Here is a 20,917-nt window from a genome sequence, read left to right on the forward strand (position 1 = left end):
AAAAAAGGGGTGCAGAGTGCAGAAGGTTCATGGTGACCCGTTTCCCCAAAAAGTAAAGGGTGAATGGCTCCGGTAGAAGGAGGTGTGTGATCTGGGAAGTACTGCCTATACCCTGAGTAGGGAGCATAGATTCAGTAATGAGGAGTTCCCATAGACAGAGGAAGAAATGGGGAGGGGGGGCATACCTCAGTGACTGGGCAGCAAGCAGTGCAGTCAGCAGAGAGCTTCGGGCAGTCTGAAGGTCTGGAGGAATCTGGAGGGTTTAGAAGCAAGCAACAGGAAACCACTTGCAGCACTGGGCTGGGTCTCTCTTACTCCCTCCTCCTCTCTCCTGTTCCCCCTCCCCCTCCCCAAATCTGTCTCTGTCTCTCAATTCTTTCTCTCTCTGTGGTGGGCTGTCCTAACTAGCCTCCCCCAACTCCGCCCTCTCTCCCTCCCTTCCTCCCTGATCTATTCTGAGCCTGCTGGACTCAAAGCAAAATTAGACAAAATGAAGGCCACACCGATGGGAATTGGGGGCTGGGGGACTATGGCTTTTTGGGGGCAGTTTCTACAGGTCGAGTAGACGACTGCCTATATATGATGGTATTATCAGATTACTTGAGGACCCCAGTAGCATCTCCTGCCCCAAAGTATCACTTCAAGACTGGCAGTACCCCTCCCTATAGGCTATAATTTCATTCCTCAAGTCTTCAGGAGTCCCCTATTAAATTGCAAGTATCCCTAGGAAGAAGTAGGAGTCAGGAAATCCGTACTGCCGTCCTAGGTCTGACATTAACTTGATATGTGGCATTAGGCAAGTCACAGCCTTTTTCTGGGCCTCAGTTTATTTATCTGTGTAAACGAAGGGGTTGGACTGGGTGTTTTCTAGGGTCCTTTGCACAGCTCTGCCAGTCTGTGATTCAGCTATTGTCTGGGGTCAGGAATAGGGCTCTGTCTGTGGCTTGGATTAAAGGTTCACTCTGAGACTGGAGTCAGGGCTCAGTCTAGGACCAGGGTTTACTTCCTTTCTATGGCTAAGATTATGGCTTGATGTGTTCCTGTAGGAAAGAGTGGCTCCCTACCTGAAGCTAATGAGGCCCTCTGGAGAGAAATCATTTTCACTCCTTCTCACTCCACCTGTCCAATCAGCTGCAAGTCTTGTGGTTTCCACCTACACACTCCTTACATCCTTTCCTTTCTCCTCACACAGTCACCATGGTCCTTGCCACCTCAACTGGACTATTGGAATAACCTAACTGATCTCCAATCCATCCTTCACACAGCTGCCAAAGTGATTTTCCTAAAGCATAGGTGTGACCATATCACATCCCTGCTCAATAAACTCCAGTGGTTCCCTTTTATCTTGAGGATCAAATGAAAATTCCTCTGTTTGGCATCTAAAGTCCTTCAGAATTCGGTGTCAATATAAATGCATGTGCTTATTATAATATCATCTCATTGTTTTTGTACTGGCTGCTTCTCTCCTGCCAGGAACACGAGAGATCCCTGGTTTTCTTCAAAGCTCAGTGTAAGCACCACCTTCTACATAAAGCCTTTCCTTCTTCCCAAAATTATCTTATATTTATTTATCTATTTTATATTTTCTTAAACAAGGTGACCTAGAAGTCTTGGTTGGTATCAAGATTTTTGGGACACCCAGTTTATATGTACATTATCTCCTCTGATAGAATGTAATGCCCTTGAGAGCAGAGTTGGTTTCTTTTTTGTCTTTGTATCCCTAGCACTTAGCACAGTGCCTGGCACAAAACTGTTTCTCCTTCATTCTTAAAGAGGACAGCGACATCAGGGAGGTGCACATAGTAGGTGCTTTATAAAATATTGTCATTTGAATCTGGTGGGCATTTAATTTGAGTGGTATACTGCAGCAAGGACTCTCTGTCCAGTAAGATGATTCTTAATATTTGTTTGATCACTTGTAGGAATCATTACCTCTTGGTTGAATCCATTCCACTGTCAGATGGTTCTGTCAGGAAATTCTCTAAAGTATAATAATCTGGCTTCTAGTCTTGACTTTACAAGGACTAGAGCCGTGGGTAACAAGGTACATGACCTTGAACTGGTCACTCAACCTTCATGGGGGCCTCAGTTTCCTTGTCTGTACAATGAGAGAATTGAATTCATTGATCTCTGAAGTCTCTCCTAGCCCTGATCTCTCTATGGGTCCTAGGTGTGTCTACCTTAGGAAGTCCACACTCATGTGCCTGCCTAAAATAAACATACTGTGCTTTTAGAGTTGCTCCCTGAGACCAGGGCTCCAGAATGGTGGGAAGGGGGAAGGGGCAGGAGGAGAAGGTGCGCACGGGATCAGAGAGGGTCTGAGCATTCTCAAATTACCCAGCCCTTCCCATGATGCAGCATCTCCATCCCTGCCAGCACTCACAAAGACCTCATTGTTCATGGGGCCACTTCAGTCATTACTCTTAAAGGGGCAGGCAGCCAGTCCTCAACTCTGAAGCAGGTGAAGTTTGACGTGGGTGTCTTTCTTTACAAAAGTAGCTCACATTTCTACCGTGTTCGGTGGTTAAAAAACATTTTACTTCTATTATCTTTTTGATCCCTCAAAAGAACCCTTGGAAGTGAGCAGGGCAGGGATTATCGTCCTGAGGTTAAAGAGGAAGAAGCTAAAGCCAGAGACAGGGACGTTCTTTGTGTAAAGTCCCACACCTAGGAGGAAGTGGGATCCAATCATCCCAGGTGTGATGCTTTTCCTACTACGATGGGAGAATCCCTGCTCGTGTCACCTCCTTCACAGCTCTCCACACCCCCCCCCCCAAGTGCTCAGATGTCTCCCCCACCCGGAGGATCCCACTGAGGATGAGTATTTTGGGAACTGCTTCCACCAAGAGCTCACCTCCTGTGCCCCACTCCCCAGCCTCCCCTGCTCACCACTAAATCACTAATGAGGTCAGTGTGTAATCCCTTGGGGTTTACACTCGTACTTCCACAGGGGCTTTCTAGAATGACTGTGATGGTAGGAATTCAGAGTGGCAGGGAGGGCCCCATCACTACACAGGAAATTGGGGGAACCTTTCAGTCTTCCCCCTCACTGACTTCTTTTAAATGTGGCATCTTTCCCAATTAGAGTGTGAAATTCTGGAGAACAGGGCCTGTCTTGCTTTTTTTTCTATTTGTATTCTCAGTGTTTGGCACACAAGAAGAGCTTAATGATTTTTTCATTCATTCATTCAAGCCATTTTGCATAGGCTCCCAGATTCAGTGTGTGAAGTACATACCTGATCAAAGTTGGCCTCCCCAATATTTTTGGTCTTTAGCAAGAGTTGAGTTTCTAGGTCCTGGATACTTTACTATCAGTGTGATCTTCCCTTTTTCAGACCTCAGTTTCCCCATTTGTAAAATGAAAATAATAATCAACCCTGCCCTACTCCGGCTGTTGTGAGGATCAAATGAATGTAGTAGAAAGGAGAGCAGTTTTCATTCTCCTTAGTCTGTGGACTTTATTTTCCTCCCCTGTACAAAGAAGGAGGCTCCTCTCAGGCTACTTCCAAATCTGACAGTCTATGATTCTAGGCTCTAAAGCCAGGGTCTTAGATGTCTCTTAGAACACTTTTTTTCACCAGACTTCCCTCATCTTGGCCTGAGTTGAACGAACTCTGGGATGGATTGGCTCTGCCTCCTCTCTCAGCCCCCTAAGCCTCAATTATTGCAGCACTTGGTCCTTATCCTAAGAACAGACACCATTTTTTTCCCCTCAAACTCCACACATCTGGAAAATTTTTTTTAAACCAACGGGGAGTTGCAGAGGGGGAGAAATTTAAAACCCAGTCCTGACAACGTGGCAGCTCTTACGTGTTCCCTGATGTAGCCTGAAAGCCAAACATCTTTCCAGAGTACAGCAGCCGGGAGTTGGGTGATTACTGCCACCACCACCATCAACGTGGCAGCCTCCCCTGGTGACTCAGCAGGCACAACATGGAAGGAAATTAGTAGAATTTGGATGGGTTCTTTCCTCTGGGCTGGGGTCTGGTAGATGAACTATCTCCCAGAGTGGCCCTCAAGAGGGAAACAGACCAGCTTTTCCTTTCCTCCATCATTCTCTTTGTCTCCTTCCCTCCCCCATTTTCCTGCTCGCGAAAGAAAACACACCTGTCTGAAACAGGGCTGGCCCCTTGCAAGACCAGGAAGGGAAGATTCTCTTTGGTGCCCTCAATCTGCCATTTCAGGCTCTCTCCTCTCTTTGGCATCTCTTTCTCCCTGGGACAGAAGACTACAGTTTCCTATTCACAAAATGCAGAATGTCAGAACTAAAAAGGCCCTTTGAGCATAGAATGTCAGAACCAGAAGAAACCTCACAACACAGAAGGTTAAACCTGCATGGGATCCTAGCACATAGTTGTTAGTGAAAGGGCTTTAGAGATGATTGAGTCAGTCTCATTTAAAAGAAGAGGAAGCATGGGCTCAGAGAGAAATGACATGCCCATTGTCAGTCACTATGAAATTGCAATTGTCCAGGTAAGGGAAGGGAAAAAGACATTTTCTTTGAAGTGGCCCATGAGTGGAGTGATCAGTTCATGAAGTAGGCTGAGGGATGTTGAGGGAAGCCTTCAAATGGCACAGGGGAGGAAGCTAAACAACTATCTGTATTTCTATACCCTGGGAATCCCAGTATATGACTGGACTAGGCTATGAGGTGCCATCCGTTATGGGTGGCATTTGCCAGCCAACAAACTTGATCCTTTTGTCTATTAGCACTGTGTGATCATTTTCAGCCAAAGCCCTAGGTTCGGCACCCTTCTCCCTCATCTTTCCCTTTCTGGGCCCCAATTCTGGTGACTCTCATTAGCTGACTGACCACAGACAAGTCATTTCATCTTGATAAGCCAGACTCCTCACCTGCAGGATGATGCTGAAGAGATGCTATAGAACAGTTATTATTATTATCACCAGCAACTAAAGCCTTTGCGGATTAGAACAGCTAGTGGAAATGGAAGCCCAGTGGATAAAACACAGGACAGGCACCAGAATCGGGGCCCTGAACAGGGAAGATGAGGGAGAAGGGTGCCAAAAATGAGCTTCACTGCTTTCACAAACAGCCTTGGAGATCCCAGGCCAGCAGCTGAAATTCATCTGACCCACTGTTGCCCTGACGCACAGAGTCGTAAATCTCCCTTTTCTAACTGCCCAGCTGGTGCAGGAGGGACCTGCTGTGATTACATACTCTTTTCTGGGCTCTGTAACATGCAACAGATCAGTTAAGAACTTGTAGGCCTCGTCTTCCCTTTGGTTTTCTCCTGTCCACCATCTCCTTTCCCCTCTTCTGTTCCAGCCTCTTCTCTCTCCATTCTCCCTCTTCTACATTTCTCTTCTCCCCTTGTAGCTTCCTGCTCTCCTGCCCTCTTCTTTTTATTCATTCTTGATTAACTTTCCCTTTTTTTCATATTGGGTCTCCCCACCTTGCCCAGGCTGGAAGTGCAGTGGTCACTCATCCCCCATCCCACTATTGATTGGTCAGGGAGAGTTAACCTATTCCCTTTTATGACTGGGTTAGTTAACCCCTCCTTAGGCAGACTGGTTACCCTGCTCCTGGGGAGGAAGGTCACTATATTGATGCTGGACTTAGTGTGGACACCTGCTAGGTTGCTGCAGAACTCCCCAGTTGAAGTGATCTGCCAGCCCTAGCCTCACTAGCAAACAGGAACCACGAGCCTGGGCCACCACACCCTGTCTATCACATTTCTTGGAGCTGGTGTCCCAAACCTCCACAAGCACCCTACCCCACTCCCTTCTCCCTCCCTCCCAACAGAGCCTCACCTACTTTACTGAGAATACTTAGGCTGTGACCTCCCTTTTCTCTCTTACTCTATACCTCAAAACTCTTCTATAATGTTCTCTCCCCTCCACCCCCTTCCCTCTCCCTTTGCTCTAGTTTCCAGAAAGAACTCGCCTTTGTCCTAGTCAAGGCAACTCCTTTATTTGTGTCCTTGATCTCATTCTCTCAGGGATTTTAGCTCTTTGATCATTCTCTTCTCTTCTCTCTCTCCCACACTCACACATGCACACACACACACACTTTCTTTTACCTCTTATCACTCTCTCATCTGTCTTTCTTATCTCTCTTTTCTCTCTTATTTATGTTTCTCTTATCTCATTCTTCTCTCTCTCATGTCTGTCTATCTTTCTGTCTTGGCATTTCCCCTACAAATATGTCCAGGTTTCCCCCTTCCTTAAACCTTCACTTGGTCCTGTCATACCCAGAAACTAATGTATCATTCTAATACCTTCCCTTTTTCACAGCAAAACTCCTAGAAAAATACTGACTACATTTGCTGACTATTTCTTCACCTCCCTTACAACATGACTTCCAACTCTACCACTCAAAAAAAACCTGCTTTCTCCAAGGTACTAATAAATCTGGTGGCTTTTCTCAAGTCTTCATCCTACTCAACCTCAGTGTAGCTTTTGACACTACTAAACACCCCCTTTCTTTGGGACACTCTCCTTAACTTCTCTGACAACGCTCTCTCCTGGGTCTTGTATCAGTTTGACCTTGGTCATTTTTGGTGGAATATCACTGATGCCCTGCCTTCTAAATGTGAGGGTCTTTTTAGACTGTGTCAGGGGTCTTGCTCTCTTTTCTTCTCTTTATTCTTCTTTCTCAACTCTCTTTCTTGGTGATGTCATCATTCAGATGGGTTCAACCATCCTTTTGCAGATGAATCCCAAATCTACATATCCAATTTGAATCTCTTTCCTAAATTCTAGTCCCTACCTCCATCACCAACTATTTGGTCAGACCTCTCAATGTAGATGTCCCACTGACACTGAACACATACCATGTCCAAGAAAAGATTCATAGGATCATTGATTTAAGAGATGAAAGGGATTTTAGAGGTCATTCAGTCTAACCTCATCATTTCACGGATAAGAAAACTGCAACCCAAATCACACAGGTAGTAAGTAGAAGGATTGAGATGAGAAACCAGATGGATTATCTGATTATCAATTAGTCAAGCAACAAGTATTTATCAAGTGCTTACCACTCATCATCTTCCTCCCTAAGGACCTTCTCCAAATGTTCTTGCTTCTATTGAGGGCACCACCATCCCTCTAGTTACCCAGAGTTCTCCTTGACTCTTCCCTCTCATCTCTAACATCAAAGGGTCACTTTGACCCTTACAACATCTCTGACATTCGTTCCTTTTTCTCCATTCACACACCTAACACCCTAGTTCAGGCCCTCATCACCTCTCACCTGGACTACAATAATAATCCCTTGATCAGTCCTCTGCAGTTCATCTTCCACACAGCTGCCAAAATCAGCTACCTAAGGCACAGATGTGACCATGGCACTCCCTCATCAGAAATCTTCAGTGGCTCCCTACCGTGTCTAGTCCACAATATTAACTCCCCAGCCTGGCATTTAAAGCCCTACACAATCTGATCCTCACCTACTTTTTCAAATATATTTCCCATAATCCCCCTTCATGCACTCAATGTTCCAGCCCAACGGGACAATTACATTTCCCAAACTCCACATTCCATCTCCTATCTCCAAGCCCTCCCAGAGTCTCTCCCTCATGCCTGGAATTCGTTACCTCTTCACATTTGTCTCACATTCTCCATCTTCTTTCACAGCTCAGCTGGGGTGCTGTATGTACATAAAGCCTTCCCCATTTGCTAGGACTCCTTCCTTCCTGAAGTTATCGTGTTATCTACTTGTTGTAGTAAAATGTGCGCTGCTTAAGATCAGGCACTGTTTCCTTCTGTCCTGTCTCCAGCATCTAACTAACACAGTACCTTGCACGCAGTAGGTGCTTAATAAATACTTGTCAAATTGAATTGATTTTCTCTTTCTCCCTTCCCCCTTCCAGAGGAACAAAGAAAAGTATTGGAGGAAGGCCTGTCAGGGCAAGAATGAGGAGGGTTGTGCTATCTGAAAGGCTGGCAAGCATGGGAGTGCCAGGGGAAGTTCTGTGTGAGGGTGGGCCAAGGAGGTCTACAAACACACTGGTATGAACTGCTGGAACTGAAGGGACCATGGCTACAGGACATACAAAAGCCGTGGGTGGATCTGTGAGCTGCCTGGTGAAGACCTACTGAGAAGGGGCTGGCTTGCAGAGATGGTGCAGTGGATAGAAGACTGGTTCTAATACCACCTCTCTTTGTTATAAACTAGGGCACCCCGGGCAAGTCACCCAAACTCCAGAGGCCTCAGATTACTCATCTGTAAAATGAGGCAGTTAGAGAAGAGGTCCCTTCTAGCTCTGAACCTATAACTTATATAGGGGTAAGGGAAAGCAAATCCATAGAAGAGGGAATCTAGGTGATAAATGTGCTCCTGGACTATAAGAGCCACATGGAAAAGCAGAAGTCATGGGAAGCTGAGGTTGTTTGGGGGTCAGATGGATTAGGATTAAGGAAGGTGGGTCTGTAATGCATTGGGGTAAGAAACATAGAGGGGCTTGTTAGCTGTAGCCTGTGGCAGGTGTGGCAAAAATAAAGAAGGCATCCAGAGTGGTAGAAACAGTTGTGGTCTGGGAGTCAGGGGACCTGGGCTATAGTCCCAGGTGGGTCACTACTTCCCTTTGTGACCTTGGGCAAATCCCTTCCTCTCTCACAGTCTGAGGTTCCTCTTCTAAAGCGGGAGGTGGGGGACTAAATAATTTCTAAAAGTCCTTCCAGTAATATTCTCTCTTTCTTCCTTCACTCTTTTCATAGATAGGTTTGTTATCTCCAAGAGAAAAGGATGATTCTGAGAAGAGCCGACTAAAGCTGTTTCCCAACCGCACTCCCACCTCTCTGAATTCCTTTCTTCAGCTGTTGAGAATCTGAGACCTCTCCTCCCTGCCTTCTGGATGAATCACTTTTGTCTTGAAGCCAGAGTAGGGGTCCCCTCTTATTCGTACTCCCTACATTTTCCCTAGGATGGTTCAAGACAGCTGGGGCTGTCCTACCTCTGCCCCCCTTTCCCTTTCTTCCTCCTCCCCCTGCCCCCACTTCCAACTACTCAAATTGGCCACGTCTCAGCTCCATCTGAAGCAGTCTCATTTTCCTGAATCAGACATTTTTGTGGGATGAAATCACCCCCGGCTAAACCAGCTAAAGCCGGGATCTTGCTGTATCAGGCCCTCCCCCTGTCCCTCCCTGCCTTTGCCACGTCTCCTACACCCCTGGCTCATCTCACTTAAGCACTCCAGGTTTTTGTACTCCTATGTGTTTTCCTATTTTTTTTTGTTTGTTTGTTTTAAAGACTAAGAGAGATAGAAAAGAAGTGGAGATGGAGGGCATAGGGAAGTAAAGAAAGAGGGAATAGGGAAAGAGAAATATTGTGAAACACAGTAAGACAGACAGGGGAGTATAGGAAACTTGGGGGTGGGATGGGGGGGTCTGATTAGATTCTGACAACCTGGAAAAGTCAGGAAAACCTCAGATGCCAGAGAGGGGAGGGAAAGGCTTCCTAAAGCCTCTTAACCATGCCTAACATTTCTAAAGCCTCTGCCACATTCCACTGGCAGAGGCAGTCCTAGAGTCCATCAACAAGTGACACTAATGGCTAGGGAGACGGAGGTATTTAGGGATCCTCTTGGGCAGTGAACTTCTGGAAAGCCAAGGTTTATCCCCTAAATTGGTTCTACCTGATCCTCCCAAGAACCAACAGGTACTAAAAGCAGAGGTCATTAACCAGGGATCTGTGAATTTTTTTTCTTTGATTTCAATATAATTGGTTTTCTTAATGACCCGATGTATCTTATTTTGTGCATTTAGAAAGTCTTTCTCTGAGAAGGGAAATAAAGGCTGCCAAAGGGGTCCATGGCACAGAAAAAGTTAAGAATCCTTACTAAAGAGCCACCCCTCTTTCCACCAAGCCCTGAGCAGATTCTGGCTCCAGCTGAATCCAGGACCCACAAGCAGGTGGGCATTGGAAGGATAGAGGGAGAGAGGAAGGGAAGTAAGGAAAGGAGGAAAAAGAAAAGACCATGATTCATCTGTAGGTCCTGCTATTTACTACTTGTGTGACAACTGTACAGTGGAGATAATGCTATTTATAGTACCTCCTTTATAGGGTTGCTTATAAGGATCATACGACACAAGGTAGTATAGTCTATATTGCTGTCAATGATATGAAGATATTGATTGAAGCTACTGTCAGAATCACTGAGGGTCTGAGTTGGAATGGCATTTGGCATACAGAATAAAAATAGCTAATAATCATTACAGGTAGCACTTACATAGCACTTTAAAGTTTGCAAAGAACTTTCCAAATATCTCATTTTATTGTTAACAAACTTGAGAAATAAGTATTATTATCTCCATTTTATAGATGAGAAAACTGAAGCAGTTAAGGTTAAATGACTTGCCTACAGCTTACACAAAGCTAGTAAGTGTCTGAGGTCAGATCTGGACCCTTGTCTTCTGAACTCCAAATCTAATACTCTATTACACTGGCCCACCTAGCTGCCTCATAGAACATCAGCACTAACAGGCACCTCAGAACTATGAAACAGACCTTTAGGACACTGAACAATATGACCTTTGAACAGAAGTGCAAATGGGAAGGTAGAGAAGGACAATATTAGAGCAGGAAGAAACCCAGGTGATCATCTTATTTAACAATTTCATTTTATGGAGGATGAAATGAGACTGAGGGAGAAGAGGTGACTTCCCCAAGGTCACACAGTCAGGGGCAAAGTCAAGACTAGAACCCTGGTCTCCTGATTTCCAGGGCCAGCTCTCCTTTTACTAAACCACACTGTTTCTCTCTAAAACACTGATGTACTGTGTTTTCCAATTTAAGAGTGAAAGGCATAATGTTTACAAGTTCTTAGGAAATAGTCTTCATTTCAGCAGCTGTCTTGATCCAGCTGGACTGGAGATCAAGGAGAGGTCTATGTCTCAGGGAGGAGAACAGGTTTGGAGCCTCTACCTAATCCATCCAAGGAGCAAAGGATGAAGAGGATCATTTATTTTCTCAAGTGGCTAATGCTCATCCTTATCAAAGTATAGGATCAGTCAACTCAACATTTTCTTCCTCTTATGCAAGACTATGGGAGATACACAGATGAATGTATCTGCAAAGTAGGAAACACTAAATGACATTCATATAGTACCTTCAAAAAAGTTGACAAGGCTATTGCCTCGGCAACAACCCTGTGTGATGAACAGTGTAATTATTATGAGTATTACCCCCACCTTACAGATGAGGAAACTGAGGCTCTGAAAGAGACTGGTGAGGTGCTCAAGGCCACACAATCAGTAAGAGTGCTGCAGCCAGAATGTAAACCTGAGTCACAGTCTCCTGGTCTAGTGGTCTTTATGCTACACCACTTGGGAATAAGATAGTTGCTGCCACCCTCAAGAAGCCGACTCTAGTTAATCAGACAAAACTGAAAGATAAATACAGCAATGCAATGTAGAATCAAAGGAGCGTCAGTGGTTTCCACAGGGAAGATTCCTGTAGGCTGGAGTGACTAGGAGGTAGAGGGATGGGGAAGCTTCTTGGAGCATGTGGCTTCAGAGTTGATCCTTGAAGTAGGCCTAAATCTGGCTAAGCAACCCGATTCTGCTTCCTTATTAGGGCTCTTCTCCCCTACTCCACAGTGTTGACCTCATCTCTTTTCACTTGCCTGTCATCTGGGTCTTAGCACCAAAGAGGGGGATGAAAGAGTTTGCACCTGTTCAGAAACAGGGGAGCTAATTTAAACCACCAAGAGGACATGTGCAGCCTGGACTTCCTGAGTCTTGCAGAAAGAGATCCCTCCACAGAACCAACCTCCCACAGTTCCAGGATGCTCAAAAGGGTCATGGGGGTAGTGGTAGGGGAATGCAAAAGGAGACCAGAGGAATGAAGCCCTAAGCAGTTATTTGTTGGTAGTGGTAGCAGCAGATCACAGGTCAGAATGTTAGACCTGGAATCCAACTCCCCCATTTTCCAGATGAGGAAAATGAGCCCTGCAGAGAGGAAATTACTTGCTCAAGGTCAGTAGCAGAGGCAGTTTTGAGCCCAGGTCTTCTGACTCCAAATCTAGTGTTATCTGTATATTGTCCTACCTCCTCAATTCTAAATTCTCTTCCTGTTCCGACATTCTGTGCCAAGGCCCTTTCCAACTCTAACATTTTATGTCTTATGTTCCAATGTTCCCTTTGGTTCCAACATTTTATGTTCTAAGGTTCCTCTTTCCAGCTCTAATGTTCTAGGTAAAGGTTCATTCTATGATCTACAACCTCTATCTCTCGCTACCACTGCACAGTTTGGAAGGAAGTTTTCTATCTTGCCTAATTTACTTATTCCAAGTGGATGAGATCCACTATTCAGATGCCTCTTTTCATCTGTCTCAATCTCAGCTTGCTCTGACCATACAGAGTCTGATCCCTGAATTGTTCGTGATGGAGACTGGTTAAGTATAACTCCCAGTAGCTAACTAACTGGGGATATTAACTGCCTGAGAGGACCCAAAGTTTAGATCCTGAGGGCAGAGAGTTTGGAAAGAAACAAGTCTAAAGTTGCTCAGAGACCTACCCCATTCCCTTGCCAGACACACCCTGTCCTTTCCCTAAGGCAATGGCAGCGCCCAGTCCCAACCTACCCCTCTCCTAGGCCTCATCTCTGATTTAGAGGCGAAATCACAAAATCCTCCCAAGTTACAGTTGGAAGGAGCCTTAGAAATCTAGTCCAATTATGGGTGTGGCATTTTACACACACTGCCAGACTCCGATGTACTGGTTAGTTTTCTGAATTGCCTTTTTTCTTTCCTTTTCATTCTTTGTTAAAAAGGATGGCTTGGAGAGGGGGGGAGGAGGTAGGGTGGTGGTGGTAAGGATTGGGGGAGGGCTATATTTAGAAAAGAGAAAGAGAGGAAGGATAGGAAGGAGGAAGGAGGAAAGAACAACTAAGAAAAAGGGAGAAAGAAGGAAGACAGCAAGGAAGGATAGAGGGAGAGAGGAAGGGAAGTAAGGAAAGGAGGAAAAAGAAAAGACCATGATTCATCTGTAGGTCCTGCTATTTACTACTTGTGTGACAACTGTACAGTGGAGATAATGCTATTTATAGTACTTACTTTATAGGGTTGCTTATAAGGATCATACGACAGAAGGTAGTATAGTCTATGTTGCTGTCAATTATGAAGATACTGATTGATCAGTTGACGTATCTGTCTAAACATTTGGAGCAGCTAGATGGCTCGGTGGATACAGCACTAGCCTTGGAGTCAGGAAGACTTGAATTCAAATATGGCCTTAGACACTTACTAGCTGTGTGACCTTCGGCAAGTCACTTAACCCCATTGCCTCCCAATAAATAAATAAATCTTAAAACAAACAAAAACATTTGTATTATGATCTCCTAAAGGTGCTCTTTAAACTTGAAAGCAACTAGCTCAGGGCATAGCCCAAATGCAGGTTTACTTACTGGAGGGCTCTGGACTAAAGCTTTATTTTCTTTACTTTCCACTGTCCCCTGGGGTGAGTGTCTCACTTTTGAGGAAGTCAACCCTGACCACTGTAACCTTCCTCTTTCTGAACTCCTATGACCCAAAACATCTGAGCCACCCAATCTAAGGCTCGATTAAATAATTTTAAAAATTGTTCTTCAGTTATATGGTGTGAGAGTTGATTTAGTCAACTAAATGTTCTTTAACCTAGAGACTATGTGGAAAGGGACCTGAGAATATGGGTCTACCACTGATATATGTGACCTTGGGAAAAAGGAATAACATGTCTGGGCCTTAATTTCCCCACCAGGAAATGAAGGGGTTAACATATCACTTAGAGGATGATGTCCTTGAAAGGAGTCAGTAAGACAATAAACATTTATTAAATGCCTCCTATATGCCAGATACTGTCCTCAGGGTCTGGGAAGCTCATAGTTTAATGGAGTAAAACAACCAAAACCATGTTCCAGGTAGCAGGAGATTGAGCCCTAGTGAGTTGCTCCCAGTGTATATCTAAGGTGAAAGTAAAAGAGCTCTTCAGCAGTCCCACCAAACTCTTTTACATTTCAGGGAGATTATGATAGTGATGGATTATTGTGACATACCTTAAATATTTTGTTAAGGCTCACTAATGAGTCTTTTGTATTTTAAGCATTTCTTTTTGTGGTGGAGGAAATAAATAGCTGCTTTGTGAGGGATTGATGAATAAAGGGTTGGAACTAAATGATGTTTAAGGTTCTATGTTTAACAGCCTGGAGTTATAAGTTCCCTTACCATTCTAACCATTTACAATTCCATGGAGGTACACAGGTAACTCACTGCTGAATGCCTGGAACAATACCTGGAAATCAGCCCACCCCAGAGCTACCTGGTGCCATGTGGGTGCCAGAAGCCCATGTCCAGGGTCACTTTCCTCCCACACAAGAGGCCCAAGACTTCTCCCCCCATGCGCAATCCCAAAGAGGGCTTCTCCCCAGGAGCTTGGCATGACCTCCAGGAGGGAGAATTGTGCTCATTGTGTCTCCTGAGTCAGCAAGGTCCCAGCCAAATTGCCTGAAAAGCTCTCTGTCCATCAATTGTGTTTTCTCTTAGCCTAGGTTTTCCCCAGGGGAGTATAGATTCCTCTAGCATTTCCCAACTTCGAGCTCTCAGTAGGGGTGGCCATATTGGAATGATCCAAAGAGGACAGAGTTAGGTCTAGAGACAGCCTGTCTCCCCCTAACTCCCCCCTATTGGTGCAGGGAAACTAATCAGCTGTCCCATTCCATGGGACCCTAGACACAGCTGCAGCTCACATTCTCACTGACCTGTCCCCTGGGCAAAAGGGCTGTGGAAACAAAGAGGCTGTTTGCCAAGAACATAAAGCTCTCCAGGGGCAAGACTACAAGTGGTTATTCTTGGGATGGAGCCTCAGGGTCAAGGTTGTTACTATTTTCCTGTTCTGTCTTCAGACAGCCTAATCCATGGGCTCACAAAGCCTACGTGACACAATTTCATGTGATTTGAGTCAATTTCATATCAGAATGGACTTTTATTCCAGATCCCCTTATTTTACACGTGGGAAGAACTGAGCTGCAGAGAGGACAAATGTCTTGCCCAACTGGAGTCCCAAAGTCTTGACTTCCACTTCCAAGTTCTTTCCATTGCACATAGCCTCCTAAGATTATCTAGCCCTTTAAAGGCTGTGCCTTACACATACATATATATTCCCATAGGAAAAGTTAACAGGAAAGATAAACAGATGCTGCTCACACCTAACTGTGATGTAAATGCCATGGCATAGTGAAAACAGAACTAGATGCTCATCTTCATCATCATAACAGATCTGAAATCTGGATTTGAATCCCAGCTCTTCTCTTTATCAAGGATGATACAACCTCTCTTAACTTTGAGTTTCCTCCTTTCTTCAAAGAAGTATATTGAGTTAGATATCTCTGAATTTTAAAGCCTCTACAGAGCTTTAACTACAGTGGGGTGAACAGGGCTATAACTCAAGGTTGTAAAACATAGAGAGGTATGTTTTTTCGATTAGCAGCATTTCTTCAGCCTGCTGTCTCCAGACCTTAATCCTCTACCCACCCCTATATGGATCACAATTCCTCTCTCCCTTGCTTGGGTCCTTCAGACGTTGAGGCAGGCCACTGTAGCTGGGTCTTCTTCTACTGGTACATCTTCTTTGCTTTCTCCTGAGGTTTCAGGTAGCCATAATCATTGGTTGAACCAAAAGGTACAGGCTGAGTTTCCCCTTTATAGGTAAAGTACATCCAACTGGGAGAGATCATGGGCTCTCATGAAAGCTACTGGTGGTACAACAAAGGTGAAAGCTGGAATGTCTGAGGTGGGATCATGAAGCCTTCCCAGATCCCAAATGAGCTCTTCCTTTACTCCAGCCCAACCTGTTTCCTCTTAGATAAAATCTCTTCAGCATCTAACTAAACTGCCTTTCCTTCTGTGGTACTGATGTATTCTTTACCTTACTTTCTGGGGCCTTGCTCTTAGATGAGTGGGATCATAGCATCACAGGTCATAAGATCATAGGATCATGTTTGAGAGACGAAAGGGACCTCAGAAGTCATCTCATCTAACCTTTTCATTTTATAGTTGCAGAACTTAGGACCAAAGAGATTAAGTGACTTACTATCAATGAACAAATGGGTAGTAAGTTGCAGAGTCCTCCAACTCCCAAATCCATCATTCTTTATACTGTACAACTCTTGAAATGAAAATAAGGAGCTGGTTTCAAAAGCTATTTCCTAATACCTAAGGTTTAATGGAAGGACTCTAGGCACCAGAAATGCTTTTAAGTACCAACATAAAGAAGCTCTAATGGTGAAATTCTAGGCAAGAGATTATATGTGTGTATGTATTTGTAATGTGTATATATGCACATATGGAATATTACATATAAAATACATCACAGATATTTTTTCTGTCAACAGGTGGAGGAAAGGTTGACGAGAGGGAGGAAGAGGCCTGATTTTTCTGTAGAAACGTTTTCACTGCAAAGGACTTCAGGACAAAGAACATAAAAGGTTGGATCATTTGGTACAATCTGCTAAACAGGCACCAACATCTTCCCAAAGATCAGAGGGGATTCAATGGGACCCTGAGTGAGATCTAAAGGTTACCTTAAATGGAGAGGTGAATGGAAAAGCCTGTGGGCTAACATTATAATAGGGAAGGATACCTGAAGGAGGTTTAGGGGAGAAGCAGGAAGTCAGGATTTGTTGTGGATTAAAGACTAGCAAGAATAACCTATTTCAAGTGTTTTATCCAACACTACTCTTTAATAAGCACTTTGTCTCATTTGTCTCTTTTGATCCTCACTACAGAGCCAGGATAATTTTCTCTCTTGGATGAAGAAACTGAGGTTAAATAACCTGTTCAATGTCCACTGCTAGTGAGTGGCAGTCAAGCCTAGAATCAAGCAAATATTTATAAATTATTAATATTTTTAATTTAAATTAACAATTTAAATTATTAATAAACATTAAGCACCTTCTGTGCGTTCTGGGCATGGCAGATACAAAGAGAAAAGAAAAACAGTCTTTACTATCCATTACTTTGCAAGCCAGCCTATCAGTTTCCTGCCTTCTGGTACAGAGCTGTTTTCTATCTGATTTACTTCTGTTCTACAGAACATCCACACCAAATGGTCCTTACTCTGTTTGAGCTTCTGCCCTTTAAGAATGGCTCCTGGGTCTTCCATTCTTGTCTTAGATTTCCCATCTGTAAAATGGGCATATACTGTAATACCCTGAGTCCACAGGAAGGCTCATTAAGTCAGAAATTCTATGAGAGAATTGCCCCTTGGAGAAAGGAATTTAGTTTGGTGTAATGATACTTTAACGTATAGTGGAGTTGTAGTGCCATTTTACTATTTTGTGAGGCTCCATTTTCTCCTCTGTAAAATGGGAGAATTAGTTACTCTCTAAGAACTTTTCCAGCTCTAACATTCTCTGTTCTTTGTTTTAAGGTCCCTTCCAGCTTTAATAGTCTATGTTTCTTTTTTGTAGAGTTAGAGAAATGAAGATTTATTTTGCATGAGTGAGGAACAAAGGGACGCTACCTTCACCAAAAAGGTCAACAAGCCTCTTTCTGACTTAGAGACTGAGAAAAATATTGAGATTAATCTCAACAACACCTCAGCTCCACATTTCCCACGTGGCTGACCACTGAAAATACCTCAAGCCACAGAAGAAGAAAAGACAAATAAGTATGGTAGGCTACTGCCTACCATATGGTAGTATGGTAGGATTACTGGGACTATGAGAAGGTTCCTAAACCCAAAACATCCTTTATATCCTCCCCGCCCCTCCTGCCCCCTCCAAGTGATGGCTGGAATGTCAGCATTCCATTTCATCCATTTAGCTCAAAGCCTGGTACCTAAAAAGGGTTTCTCTCAGATATCTCAATTTGAATGATTTTTAGAGACTTCCTGAGGATGTATCTGATAAGGATTGTTATTGTATCATTTATATGCTGTACTTTAAGACTTACAAAACAATTAACAAATATCTCACTTTATCCTCACAATCCCGGAAAGTGGACAGTATTATCATTCTTTTACACAAGAAGAAATTGGGGCAAGATCTGTACTTAGGTCTTCCCATCTTGAGGCGCATCGCTTTGTGCACAGAGCCACCCAGGTGTATTGGTAACTAAAGGTTATCGAAGGATGAAGAAAGACAAAATGGAGAGTTGTGGAATTGTGAAAATCTGAGAGGCAGCCTACTAAGGCCAAAGAACAATTCGACACGGATCAAGAAACCTAGGTGTCTCCACTCTGCAAAATGCATGTTGAGCTTTATGGTTCAACCTCTTTATCTGACAGGACTGAAAGGGATTATCATTAAGTTCAACCCTTTATTTTAAATATAAGGAAACCAAGGTCCAGAGAGTCACAAAAGGAGTTAGAGGAAAGACCGTATCTTTCAGCGGGATTTGAATTTTAACTGGGGACAGTCACAGAACCATAGGGTTTTTGAGTTGGAATAGATCTTAGAGATCATCTCAAACATTAACCTTGGGCCTGCAAACTTAAAAAAAAATACATTTTTTTTATAATTGTACTGCAGTAGAAGCAGTTTTCTGTGTAATCAATACTATGTATCTGAAATATTATTCTGAGCTGGCTTCACCACCATGGCAAGAGGGTCCACAAAACAGAAAAAAGAATCATCCTCTAAACCAGTGACTTCCACTATACTGATGAGGAAACTGAGGCCCAGAGAAGATGAGAATCTTGCCAGTCTAATAAATGACAGAGCAGGGATTCTAACCCAGACCTTTTGACTCCATATCTAGCTTTCTTTCCCCATATTGTACTATCACCTAATCTAAAGGACTAAGGTCCTAGTAATGAAGATTTCAGACACTGTGAAGAGTGGAAGATTTTAGACACTGTGAAGAGTGGAAGATTTTAGTTAAGAATTCCCAGAGCCCCTCAAAACCATACTGCCTGTGCAAGAGTCCAACCACAGAGATGGGCACAAAGTAAGTACTCAGTAAACTTGTTGACTGAGAGCCTAGTTGGCCAGGGAAACATCCAGCACAATCCTAGCCTGGGAAGGGAGATCTCAACTAGGCTCCAAAGGTTGGCAGTGAGTTTGCTGTGCAAAAGGTATTCAAGTCAGCCAGCTACCTCCTTGCATTTATTTGGAGTTGCTTTTCTTTCCTCCCCATCCGCTTTTAAAAAACAGCTGAATGGCTTCAGTCTTTAGACCTATTCCTGGCCAACACCTCCCCCACCCACACACCTCCCCCCTTCACTCACACTGAAGCCAAACTGCAGCAAGATGGGAAAAGAGAGCCATGGGGACCAGCTGTGTTTCACTCCCTCTCTGGCCCCTGACTGTTCTGACCCTTCCCTCCTTCCATGATTCAGAAGGGGAAACGGGTGGTTGATTTAGGCCACCTAGGGTTCAGACTCACCAATCTCCCCACTCCCTACCCCAATCACACTAAAAAAATATCACATAGTCCCTGGGTGGCATGGTGAGCAGAATATTGGTCTGGGTCAGAAGACTCAGGTTCTAGTTAGTTGGACACTAAGCCTCTGTGTGACTTTGTGCAGATCACTTCCCATTTCTCAATGTCCTCTAAAAATGAGGGAGAGCTACACTGATGGACTACGAGTGCTAACATTCTGTTCCATTTTCTAAAACTTAAGGCCTCTTCCTACTCTGTTTGTGTTCCAAGGTTCCTTCTACCTGTAATGTTCTGTGGTAGCTCTATGTTCTAAGATCTTTTCCAGCTCCAAAATTCTATTTTAATGTCTTTTCTAGTTCTGATAGTTTACTAGTCTATGGTGGGGAAGACAAAAAGGTGTTTAATTTTTGTGCCTAAAATTAAAACTGTTTTGCTCAACAGTTCTAGTCATATCAGTGTTCAGAGCGATTGGACAGGTCAGAGATTGCTATCCTTATTTTACAGATGAAGTCAACATTAGAGGGTGTGACTCACCCAAGGTCACTACTAAGGAAGAGTGGGAGTCAGTTTTCACACCAAAGTTCCCAGAAGTAATCCCTTTCCTAATTAAAGTATAAATACTTTTCCAGTATTTATAGCTGGAAAGGGCATTAGAGACCATCTAGATCAGGGGTGGGGAACCTGCAGCCTCAAGGCCACAAGTGGCCTTCTAGGTCCTTGGATGCAACCTTTTGACTGAGTCTAAGTTTTACAGAACAAATCCTTTTACGAAGGGGATGTGTTCTGTGAGATCTGGATTCAGTCAAAGGGCCACACTTGCGGACCTAGAGGGCCACACATGGCCTTGAGGCCGCAGGTTTCCCACCTCTGGTCTGGTTGAAGGACCAACTGCTTCATTTTATAGACAGACATAAAAATATCCTAAAAGGTTGAGGTCTGGTCAAGGTCATAGAGTGGGAGATCTAAGACTCAAATCCAGGGCTCTTTCCCCCATAGAAGGCTGCATGGAGTCACAACGTTGCTGGTAAGAGGCAGGCATTGCTCAGGTGGTGGCCCCTCAGGACAGGCTTTACCTCTGATTCTCCCTATTCTCCGCCAAGGGCCTTTCAGTACCACCACCTTCAGGAAAAGTGATCTCTCTCAGGAGGCTTAATCTAGAATATCCTTATGAAATGGAAGTACATGAGGGTCTTAACTGCTACTCTGTCCCCTACCCCAGCTTCCAACCTCCCATCTAGTAATTACAGGCCAGAAAAGCCATAGCCATATAGACAACACATACCTCTAGCTACCTTTTTTAATTCATACTGAGCCTCCAGTATCAGAAACAGTCCAAGGTCACCCCACCTCCCATTGCCCACAAGTGGGTGGGGCACATTTCATTGGTGAAACCATCTGAACTCCAAAGGCAAGGAGCTGGGACAAGCAGCTCCGAATGGAAGGACACTCCCCAGAAATTATAGGCCAGCATGACAAGCAAGTAGTTCTAATTGGGAGAGTGGTGATGGGTGAGGGCTGAGAGACAGAGAACAACCTCCTTTCTTCCCCATTTCAAAACCACTCAAGCCTAAAGTTCGTCAGCAGATGGAAGAGGAAGG

At 44.2% G+C, this 20,917-nt stretch overlaps 1 protein-coding gene and 1 long non-coding RNA gene across 2 annotated transcripts in view; one reads left to right on the forward strand and one right to left on the reverse strand.

Moving 5' to 3' along the window:
* The window catches only part of SPARC (secreted protein acidic and cysteine rich), a 26,647-nt gene extending 26,241 nt beyond the window's left edge, over positions 1 to 406 (reverse strand). The window contains exon 1 of the mRNA XM_072630773.1: positions 186 to 406. The gene's annotated coding sequence lies outside the window, so the exon portion shown is untranslated. The remainder of the gene's footprint in view (positions 1 to 185) is intronic.
* Positions 1 to 17,570, forward strand: part of LOC140518532 (uncharacterized) — a 20,067-nt gene extending 2,497 nt beyond the window's left edge. The window contains exons 3-4 of the long non-coding RNA XR_011971947.1: positions 16,328 to 16,420; positions 17,405 to 17,570. This is a non-coding gene — a long non-coding RNA (uncharacterized lncRNA). The remainder of the gene's footprint in view (positions 1 to 16,327; positions 16,421 to 17,404) is intronic.
* Positions 17,571 to 20,917: the final 3,347 nt, after the last annotated feature.

This window comes from Notamacropus eugenii, chromosome 1 (genome assembly GCF_028372415.1).
Source record: "Notamacropus eugenii isolate mMacEug1 chromosome 1, mMacEug1.pri_v2, whole genome shotgun sequence".
Lineage (NCBI taxonomy): Eukaryota > Metazoa > Chordata > Mammalia > Diprotodontia > Macropodidae > Notamacropus > Notamacropus eugenii.